At 46.8% G+C, this 12,063-nt stretch overlaps 1 long non-coding RNA gene across 1 annotated transcript in view; it reads left to right on the forward strand.

The window, feature by feature from the left end:
- LOC141046924 (uncharacterized) overlaps nucleotides 1-12,063 on the forward strand; it is a 112,392-nt gene that overhangs the window by 37,790 nt on the left and 62,539 nt on the right. The window lies entirely within an intron of this gene.

Genomic DNA, 12,063 nt, shown 5'->3' on the forward strand with positions numbered 1-12,063 from the left:
AAGTTAATGTAAGCCACACGCGTGGTCTGGAAACAAAGGCCGGTCTGATGCTTCACGTGGGCATGAGCCGCCCACCGATGGGCACGCCGCAATCACGCATTGATTAATATTATTAAACACAGACAGGATGTCGTGTCGTCCTCTGCGATCTGTTCTCGGCTCCTTCAGTGGAAACGGAGACAGAAAAATTGCAACGTTTTCGCCGTTGAACCGGTAATGGAGACCTCTAAAAACAAGCAGCTGCGGGGTCCCCCCCAGACCGCCAGGATTCATGTTTTGCGGCATCAGAAAATGGACTTTTCCTCCTTTCGTGACCCTTGCGGGTGGCGGCGGGGGGCGTGGGGGGGAAGGGGCAACTTGTCTTAAAAAAAGGCTCCGTTGTGAAAAAAGGATTCTTCAACATTTGACCCGCAGTTGTTATGTTACTTAGATTAGTTTAAGTGCAACCAGCAGAGGTGTGCTGAGTGGGGCTCATTATCCGGGGCCCCGGACATCTGCTTCTTATTTGCTGGTGTCTGGCTGCTGGTATGTGGCGGCAAGTCTCCGAACTAACACAAGGGGATTGTGTTCCTGGCACATAAGTCCGAAGCGACTCGACGAGGTGCGCGCAGGAACCGACGGAAAGTACAAAGAATCCCGCCGCATTCCGCCACTAAGTCAGATATTACCTGGGAATAATGGAGCCCACGTTACCCGTTAGGACCCAACGCTTTCCGCCTTGGCCCTTCTGACCAGATAGATAGCGGAGATCTCCAGCCCTACAGGGCCTAATGCACATGGTCTGCATGCTATCTATCTGTGCTCCTTGCAGTGTCACACTATGGTGCTGTGTTAAGACACCATATGGCAGCGCACAGCTCCGGGATATGGTCCCTTTGCACACAGTTTCAATACGGTACTGTACAGCAATACAAAATGTTATGTAACATTGCACGGCAATAGCAGAGCGATTTCGGATTACTCATGGTCCACTTGTCACATGCGCCAGGAAACATGCATCAGAATTACCCATAGGCGCCCATTTATCCAATACAGAACACTTCTACCATAATTGTTCGTTTTCGGATCCACCGATCTCACTATACGCCCTCTCTTTTGGCAGTATTTTGACAATGTCTTTCCTTTCTGTGCCTTCCACTAACCTATGTGTCATCATGAGTGACATCCGGTATTTGAGCATGGCGTAGCGCTCTTTTTACCAACGCATGCGCACAGTATTGACCACACAGTTCTCTCAATGTTGACCACGCGCGCCGGTCGCAGTGTTGGCCGGGAGGCTCTTTGATGCATCAGACCACCTGCTGCAAAACATGCACTGAGCCTCCTCCCCCCCCTGATGCACATGTCTTTCTCACTGGAGCATGCGCACAATTATGACCGCACATGGGCAATGAGTGAACGTATCCTGGTGTGTGACATCACCTCTGTGACATTGAGGGACAAAGCACCTGGATGATGTCCGATATGTGATCATTGATGGAAGAGAGTCGTAACCGAAACTGAGAATTTTTCTTAAAGAAAAAGAAGAAGCGTAGTCCTGGACACCCCGATACAAAAAAAAAAATAAGGGACTGGGCAAAAACCATCAGCAATGTACATATTTTGTGTACACGCTGTATACTCCAGTCTGAACACAACACAATGTAGCAAAGTCTTCTACAGGATGATACAATGCAACAAAGTCTTCTACAGTATGATACAATGTAAGTCTTCTACAGGATGATACAATGTAACAAAGCCTTCTACAGGATGATACAATGTAACAAAGCCTTCTACAGGATGATACAATGTAACAAAGTCTTCTACAGGATGATACAATGTAAGTCTTCTACAGGATGATACAATGTAACAAAGTCTTCTACAGGATGATACAATGTAACAAAGCCTACAGGATGATACAATGTAGCAAAGTCGCTACAGGATGATACAATGTAGCAAAGTCTTCTACAGGATGATACAATGTAAGTCTTCTACAGGATGATACAATGTAACAAAGCCTTCTACAGGATGATACAATGTAGCAAATTCTTCTACAGGATGATACAATGTAACAAAGCCTTCTACAGGATGATACAATGTAACAAAGCCTTCTACAGGATGATACAATGTAGCAAATTCTTCTACAGGATGATACAATGTATCAAAGTCTTCTACAGGATGATACAATGTAACAAAGCCCTCTACAGGATGATACAATGTAACAAAGCCTTCTACAGGATGATACGATGTAGCAAAGTCTTCTCCAGGATGATACGATGTAGCAAAGTCTTCTACAGGATGATACGATGTAACTAAGTCTTCTACAGGATGATACCATGTATCGAAGTCTTCTACAGGATGATACAATGTAACAAAGCCTTCTACAGGATGATGCAATATAACAAAGCTTTCTACAGGATGATACAATGTAACGAAGTCTTCTACAGGATGATACAATGTAACAAAGCCTTATACAGGATGATACAATGTAACAAAGCTTTCTACAGGATGATACAATGTAACAAAGCCTTCTACAGGATGATACAATGTAACAAAGTCTTCTACAGGATGATACAATGGAACAAAGTCTTCTACAGGATGATACAATGGAACAAAGCCTTCTACAGGATGATACAATGGAACAAAGCCTTCTACAGGATGATGCAAAGTCTTCTACAGGATGATGCAATGTAACTAAGTCTTCTACAGGATGATACAATGTATCGAAGTCTTCTACAGGATGATACAATGTAACTAAGTCCTCTAAAGGATGATACAATGTAGCAAAGTCTTCTACAGGATGATACAATGTAACAAAGCCTTCTACAGGATGATACAATGTAACTAAGTCTTCTAAAGGATGATACAATGTAGCAAAGTCTTCTACATGATGATACAATGTAACAGAGCCTTCTACAGGATAATACAATGTAACAGTTTTCTACATGATGTTACAATGTAACAAAGCCTTCTACAGGATGATACAACATAACAAAAGTCTTCTACATGATGATACAATGTAACAAAGTCTTCTACAGGATGATACAATGTAACAAAGTCTTCTACAGACTGATATAATGTAACCAAGTATTTTACAGGATGATACAATGTAGCAATGGTCTTCTACAGGAAACATCTAAGCATTTCCAGAGTAAGAGCTGCCACATGGGGCTTCTTGCATCTCCTCTGCGCCGCTCTGTTTGCTCTTTGTTTCCCATTCACTTTTTTTTTTCTTTTCTACAAGAAACCCATCTGCCACAGGATCGCCTTGAGGTTTCTTGAAATGCAGTTTTACAAGTTTGGAAGAATAGCTAAGCTCATTCATAAAACAGGAGAGAAGAATGTTCACGTTGCCTGCTGGCCGCACAGCCATGCGAAGTATGTGTGGGAAGCGAGCGGCAGACACAAGCCACCTCCACAGCAGCATGCGCAGATGTCTTCAACATGTGCGTCGCGGGCTCCGGGCGTACACGTCTGCACACGGTGATGCCCATGGGTCTTATTCTTTTATGGGTGGACTGTAGGGCAAAACGATTTTAGGGTTAAGTCAGGGGCACAATGTCTACAGGACCACTCCCTATCTTAGGGGTACTCCAACTCTTGAAAAACTACAGCTTCCAGCATGCTCTCACAGACTGTTGTAAAATAATTTGTTTGCTCTATTACCCTGGCTTCCATCATCCGCAGGATCCAAGTGGTCATTATCAGACCGCATCCACTATTCGTGCTGACGGAAACTCTGGATGCAAATAAAGAACACGACTTTAAAGGATTATCAGGAGCACACAGCTCCCCTGCCTCCTGCCTTTCTACTGACAGGGGAGCAGTGTGCTCCTGATCATTAACAAATCAGTCCTACTGCCTCGTTGTTCCACCGGTCTGAACTCTGCGCTCTCCGATGCTGCAAGCAGATGAGCACAAGGATACATGGCCGGCTTCATAGCAGAGCACGCTCTCTAGCCGAAGGCTTTAAAGCCCTGTGCTCCTTGCCCAGGAGACTGGTCACAGCTGGTAGACTGAAGAGGTGGCCGGCAATCCGGGTGAAGAGCAGAAAACTAGAAAAGTAAATATTTTTTAGTTTTGCAAATGGAGATGATTTTTAATAAGGCGTAAATTGCAGAGTTGCTTGTTTTTCCAAACATTTTGCAATTTTCCCCATTTTAGAAGAAGAAAAAGATTTACAAAAGTTTTATTCTTGATGACCTGATTCCCCATTGATCGACTTGATTGAAGTGTCTGCGGTGCGCTGGAATCGGCGCGTCTCCATATATTGTATAGTGCAAGCTCTGCCCCATAGCGGTGAATAGGAGAGAGCTTGCAGCACCGCTGTCAACTACTGCACACCGTACGGAGCTTCCACCTGCTGATCGGTGGAGTTCTGCATTAATTTATCAATATTAAGGTCCTGGAAAATCCATTTACATTTATGGTCACTTAGAGAGAAAAATATGAAAAAAAAAGTTAGAGAAAAAAAGAACAAAATTATCTTTACTCTCACTGTATAAATAGATGACTACACTTGGCAGTAAATGCACAAATCTACTATGCTGTGACCAATGTGAATCAAGAAAAATCAAGCTGCGCCTGCAAAATCCCTTAAAGTACTGGCTGAACATACCAGGCTTAGGCTAGTTTCACATTTGCGCTTCAGGGCACAGCGACGGCCTGCGCACGGCCGCTGCTAAGCCCCGCCCCTGCCGCGCCTCCGCCGGTAGCTCCGCCTCCGGACGCATGATGCTGCATGCGTCATGCGTCCCCTATCTTTATCACTGAGGACGCAGGCCGTGCTCAGTATGCGTTTGGCGGCGCATGCGTCCTTTTGACGGTGCACCGAGCGCAACCAAATTGCAACAGGTTGCGTTTGGCGCTGGTCGGCGCACCGTCAAAAGGACGCAGGCGCCGCAAAAACGCATACTGCGCACGGCCTGCGTCCTCAGTGATAAAGATAGGGGACGCATGCAGCGTCATGCGCCTGGAGGCGGAGCTACCGGCGGAGGCGCGGCAGGGGGTGGGGCTTAGCGGCGGCCGTGCGCAGGCAGTCGCTGCGCCCTGAAGCGCAAAAGTGAAACCGGACTTAGAAAGCTGGTATCATTGTCACGGCTTGGAGTTAGACGGTCACTTTGGGCAATGAATCGCAGGTCTTCTATAGAAATAGTGTGATTTGTGTTCCATAATGGACTTAGTTTCCGCTGGTGCTGAAGAGGTTAACGACCCTTTTTATGCTGGTCAGAAACATGCAGCTCCATTTCATCTGCTTCTGATCTGGTCATTACCTCTTCCTATATAAACTGGTCAGACCTTCTTGTCCCTGCCAGAAAAAGATTCATCTTCCTGTGCCATGTGCTAAAGCTAAGTGGTTCGAGTAGAGTTGTTGTAGTTGTGTTCCGTGGTTTGCTGTAGTACGTGTGTGTGTTTGTCTTCTGGTCCCTGTTTCCAAATAGTTTATTCCTTCCTATTATTGGTTAGTGCTTTTGTATGTTAGAGGTTTTCTGTTATCCCTGTTTTGTCTTTGTGTCTTGTTACGTTAGATTTCTGTCCCATGCTTCATGTGGTTGAGTAGGGGACAGATCAGGGTTTAACAGGAGCATAATAAGGTCATGGACTCGGGCCTCTCTACCTTTATGATTACCTCTGAGACAGAGATAGTTAGAGTCCAACGTTCAGGGACAGTTTGAGGTCCCTCTTCCTTACAGAAGACCATCACGGGGTGGCAATCATGATGCAAAAGCTGGGATCAGAAGTAACTCCAAGCTCGATTTTTGACACTTTAAATGCCACAGTCATTTGCAACTGCAGCGTTTAGGGGGTTATTTAAAGGGTTAGTCATTTCTCGTCTGATAGGAGCCTGGTCACACCCGCCAGGATTGCCATAACACTCGGAGGACATCCACAGCCACCAAACAAAAAAAAATGGCCACTGCACAGTGTACGGAGCTGTACACAGCTGATTGACAGCGGTGTCGTGTGTCGGACCCCATAGATTGGATATCGATAACCAACCCTAAGTAGCGGACAACCCTTTAGGGCATATTGGATGTGTTCGGACATACAGCGACTTAGCGCTGCCTATACTTGTTGGAGCGCTGATCCCGGAGCTCGCACTTATTGTCACCTAATCCTTTCTTTCCTCTGCTGCCATGTGTGGTTTTCCCTTCATTCCTCCTCCCCGCTCTCTTTTTCCGATTCCTCGTCTGCCCCGCGCACATTCCAGCCTGAGCGCCTGCAGCACGGGGTGGGGGGGGATTTTGCAGCGTGAGGGGATTAGACATGCAGGAGACAGCGGTGGGCTCAGTATAACACTTTACCCAGAGACTGGGGGTTATGGCGGGTGTGAAAGAAAACTCACGGCCGATAGGAAGAAATTCTCCTTCTCTCCGGAAATTAAGTTTGGATCTCAGGGCTGTAGCCTGGATTTTTTGCCTTCTGATCTTATCCTGCTAAAAGTTCAGTCGCCCCAAATAGAATAAATTGGTTTTAAGCCCTTCCAACAACGTGACCCGGGATCTGTGGAGTCGGACGCGGAGGTAAAGGGGTTTATAGGTTTATGTCAACAATGCTCGGCCGACAGACGACGTGTAGGGTCCGAGCCGTTTAAGGGACGGATGATTTTTCTGAAGTCACATACGGATTTTGCTGCAAGAGTCGCCCCATGTGTTGCAAGGGTGAAGTCCTCAACAATGAATGGACATGCTGCGAAATATATCTGCAACGTGTAGATTCGTTCAATCTCATCTTCAGCAGATACACCTGACGCGCCTTTACCCTCAGGATACGATCACCTGCGGCAGATCTGCATGTCGCAAGCCCAGCGCGTAATTACACCACGATCCGCAGCAGAAATCCGCGGCTGACAGTCAGATATCGATCACGGACTTGCAGCGTATGAGCCATGCGCGTGAAGCAGAGCCGACGGCTTTTCAGTCAATGGATTTTCCATATATGCTACTTATTTCCATGCCTATTTTTATTGTTTTCTGCACCACAATGAAAAACACACGTGTAAATTGTTGGGTTGCGGAAATCCCAATTGCATGAAAAAAAGTGGTTTGCAATCAAGATATCAGGGGCCGAATCCAGGCCAAAATCTTTGTTAAATCCAACATGCGTGAACGGGGTCTTACTCTACTTTTCATTTTTACGACTCGCAGGAAGTTGCATGTTCTATAGGACAGAGGCAAAGTACTGAAGGAGTTCTCTGGTTTTGGAAAACCTCTGTCATATGGCAGCAGTTTGTTGCAAGAAAAACAAATAGAGCCTTACTCACCCTCTCCAGGTCCAGTGTTGCGTCTCTGCCACTGCACCTCGTGTCTTTTATTGTCTGCAGTGCTCATGTCACTTCAACAGCGCTGCAGGCAATCCCTGAGAACAGCGACCCTGGCTGAGTTGACGGCACAAGCTGCTGAGCTCTGTGATTGTCTGCAGCGCTGTTGAAGTGACAGTCAATAATAGATATTGGAAGCGTCGGAGGATCAGAGCTGGAATAAAGCACAGTAAGGGCACAGTCAGACGGCCGTATCACAGGGACGGCGATCACGCCGCAATTCTCGGACTGGCCAGCGGCTCCACCGAGCCAAGTACGGCAGCCTGTATTTCTGTGCAGCAGTCACACTTGGATGAGGATGGCCGACTGCCAGTCCGTGCACTGCGATGTTATATGGCCATATGACTGCACCCTATAAGCAAAAAAGGGCAAGTATAGAAATCTGGCAAAGGGGTTTGGACCAATAACCAGATGCCATTTGTGGTCTCCAGAAAGTGCCATTTGCAGTGTAGGGATCGACACTGAAGCGATAGGTGGTGCGAGCATTTTTCCCGGATGGGTAGGGAGCACAAACCTTCATATTTACAGCTGGAGGGTCTGCAGATTCTGGCACGGGCCTGCCCGGCAGGGAGACGTCTGCGGAGCGGTGCTGCCCATCACTGACATATAAACATGCGCTTAGCTGGGTGGATTCCGCCGTCATCCTCTGCAATTATTTTGGCATGTGATTGAAGGCCATTACTAAGCGTCAGATAAGAGACACTAATCCCTTTCCTGCTCCAGGGGTCGGTGACATGTGAAATCCACAATACTATAATATCACCGAGGAGAGGAAGGAGACGTTGACTCCTGGTGGAACCGCAGAAAGTTACCCAAATCTGCGAGATGCGTCTTGTAGGGATAAAGCAGAGCCCCATTACCGGATTTAGGATGTAACTTGGGAATAGCGAAGAGACTATCGTTCCCATATTAGAAAGTGATGGCTCGTGTCACCGGATGATTACCTCGGAACCTCCATTGATCCTGAGAATGAAGGAGTCGCAGCTCTTCCATTTTTTCGGGTTTTCATGGACGTCCGAATTCGCAATGAATTACAAGCGAGCCCGTCAACTGCTCGGCAAATTAGAGGAGTTATCGCAGGAAAGACATTGATCACCTGCCCAGAGGATCCCAACGATCCCTAGAAAAGAGGCCCCATTCCTCATTGGGATTATATGGAGCCGCATGGTCTTGCATTTCCGAGTGCAATGAATAGGAACGGTGATACTGATCCATGGAGGTCCCGGCAATCAGATATTCATCATTACTGTGTGGATATGGAATAAATGATCCCCACGATCTCTAGAATTGGGGTCCGAATCCCCCATTGCTCCTCACTGGAGCGGCATGGTCATGCATTTCTAAGTGCAGTTAGAAGGAACGTTGATAGTGATCGGCGGAATTGCCGGCGATCAGACCCCGAATATTTTATGAACGATTCGCTCACTTCTAGATCCGATACATTGTGACGAGCCGCACATCTGGGAAAGTAAAGATCTTACAAAGTGAGGACTTAAAATAGAAAATATATTCAGAGTTATAGTTGTAGGAAACTTCTCGCCCCGATCAGACTGATTGCCTGCATCGTAAGGTGTAATACTCTTCGTCTGAGATGGCGCAGTCAGCATATGCAGCATAGTGCACGTAGGTCTTCTATAAAACCCCAAGTATTTGAGGGGGAGACGCTGCTCCTTGCGTGAGGCATTGTACCAGCTATCCTCCTTAATTACAATGTAATGGGACGTTATTACCTCCAAGGAGGCTGACCACCAGCTTTTCTCCGCTCTCAGAGATTTCTATGCTGCTAAGCTAATTGCCTGCAATCAGGTCACAGATGCGGAGAAGGACTGCAGTAAAGAAAGGATCCTCAATCACATCATGATCTATAATTATTTTGCTCCCTGTGACATCGTTTGTCTGCGGCTTTACACTGGGGCGAAACGACAACCGTGGTCACGTTTCAGAAACTCTCAAACATTTATACAATTAGCGGTTTCTATTTTCGAGATGGAATTTGGCCATAAAAAAAAGTCAAATCCCGAACAGGTCGCAGATCCACATTACCTGCGCAGTGATCTACGACTGCTATATTACGTGTGACGTGCGACCCGTGACCAACAGGTTTAGAACTTTTGCAGTTGTCGTGTCACAATCTCATCACATGACACCGGGATCTGAGAGGTCGCATCGCATCACACCAGGATCTTGCAGGTCACATTGCACCGGATCTTGCAGGTCACATCACATCGCACCGTGATCTTGCAGGTCACATCGCACCGTGATCTTGCAGGTCACATCACACCGTGATCTTGCAGGTCACATCACACCGTGATCTTGCAGGTCACATCACATCACACCGTGATCTTGCAGGTCACATCACATCACACCGTGATCTTGCAGGTCACATCGCACCGTGATCTTGCAGGTCACATCACACCGTGATCTTGCAGGTCACATCGCATCACACCGGGATCTTGCAGGTCACATCACACCACACCGTGATCTTGCATGTCACATCACACCTGGATCTTGCAGGTCACATCACACCTGGATCTTGCAGGTCACATCACATCACACCGTGATTTGCAGGTCACATCACACTGTGATCTTGCAGGTCACATCACACCTGGATCTTGCAGGTCATATCACATCACACCGTGATCTTACAGGTTAGATCACATCACACCTGGATCTTGCAGGTCATATCACATCACACCGTGATCTTACAGGTTACATCACATCACACCGTGATCTTGCAGGTCACATCACACCGTGATTTGCAAGTCACATCACACTGTGATCTTGCAGGTCACATCACACCTGGATCTTGCAGGTCATATCACATCACACCGTGATCTTACAGGTTACATCACATCACACCGTGATCTTGCAGGTCACATCACATCACACCGTGATTTGCAGGTCACATCACACTGTGATCTTGCAGGTCACATCACACCTGGATCTTGCAGGTCATATCACATCACACCGTGATCTTACAGGTTACATAACATCACACCGTGATCTTGCAGGTCATATCACATCACACCGTGATCTTACAGGTTACATCACATCACACCGTGATCTTGCAGGTCATATCACATCACACCGTGATCTTACAGGTTACATCACATCACACCGTGATCTTGCAGGTCACATCGTATCACACCGGGATCTTACAGGTCACATTACAGCGTGATCTTACAGGTCACATTGCATCACACTGGGATCTTACAGGTCACATCACAGCATGATCTTACAGGTTACATCACATCACACCGTGATCTTGCAGGTCACATCGTATCACACCGGGATCTTACAGGTCACATTATATCACACCGGGATCTTACAGGTCACATCACAGCGTGATCTTACAGGTCACATTGCATCACACTGGGATCTTACAGGTCACATCACACCGTGATCTTACAGGTTACATCACATCACACCGTGATCTTGCAGGTCACATCGTATCACACCGGGATCTTACAGGTCACATTATATCACACCGGGATCTTACAGGTCACATCACAGCGTGATCTTACAGGTCACATTGCATCACACTGGGATCTTACAGGTCACATCACAGCGTGATCTTACAGGTTACATCACATCACACCGTGATCTTACAGGTCACGTCACACTGTGATCTTGCAGGTCACATCACACCTGGATCTTGCAGGTCATATTACATCACACCGTGATCTTACAGGTTACACAACATCACACCGTGATCTTGCAGGTCACATCACATCACACCTGGATCTTGCAGGTCATACCACATCACACCGTGATCTTACAGGTTACATCACATCACACTGTGATCTTGCAGGTCACATCGTATCACACCGGGATCTTACAGGTCACATATCACACCGGGATCTTACAGGTCACATTACAGCGTGATCTTACAGGTCACATTGCATCACACTGGGATCTTACAGGTCACATCACAGCATGATCTTACAGGTTACATCACATCACACCGTGATCTTGCAGGTCACATCGTATCACACCGGGATCTTACAGGTCACATTATATCACACCGGGATCTTACAGGTCACATCACAGCGTGATCTTACAGGTCACATTGCATCACACTGGGATCTTACAGGTCACATCACACCGTGATCTTACAGGTTACATCACATCACACCGTGATCTTGCAGGTCACATCGTATCACACCGGGATCTTACAGGTCACATTATATCACACCGGGATCTTACAGGTCACATCACAGCGTGATCTTACAGGTCACATTGCATCACACTGGGATCTTACAGGTCACATCACAGCGTGATCTTACAGGTTACATCACATCACACCGTGATCTTACAGGTTACATCACATCACACCGTGATCTTGCAGGTCACGTCACACTGTGATCTTGCAGGTCACATCACACCTGGATCTTGCAGGTCATATCACATCACACCGTGATCTTACAGGTTATACAACATCACACCGTGATCTTGCAGGTCACATCACATCACACCTGGATCTTGCAGGTCATACCACATCACACTGTGATCTTACAGGTTACATCACATCACACCGTGATCTTGCAGGTCACATCGTATCACACCGGGATCTTACAGGTCACATATCACACCGGGATCTTACAGGTCACATCACAGCATGATCTTACAGGTCATATTGCATCACAGCGTGATCTTACAGGTCACATCACAGCGTGATCTTACAGGTCACATTGCATCACACCGGGATCTTACAGGTCACATCACAGCGTGATCTTACAGGTTACATCACATCACACCGGGAT

Source organism: Dendrobates tinctorius, unplaced genomic scaffold (assembly GCF_039654945.1).
Source record: "Dendrobates tinctorius isolate UK_male_01 unplaced genomic scaffold, ASM3965494v1 ptg000124l, whole genome shotgun sequence".
Lineage (NCBI taxonomy): Eukaryota > Metazoa > Chordata > Amphibia > Anura > Dendrobatidae > Dendrobates > Dendrobates tinctorius.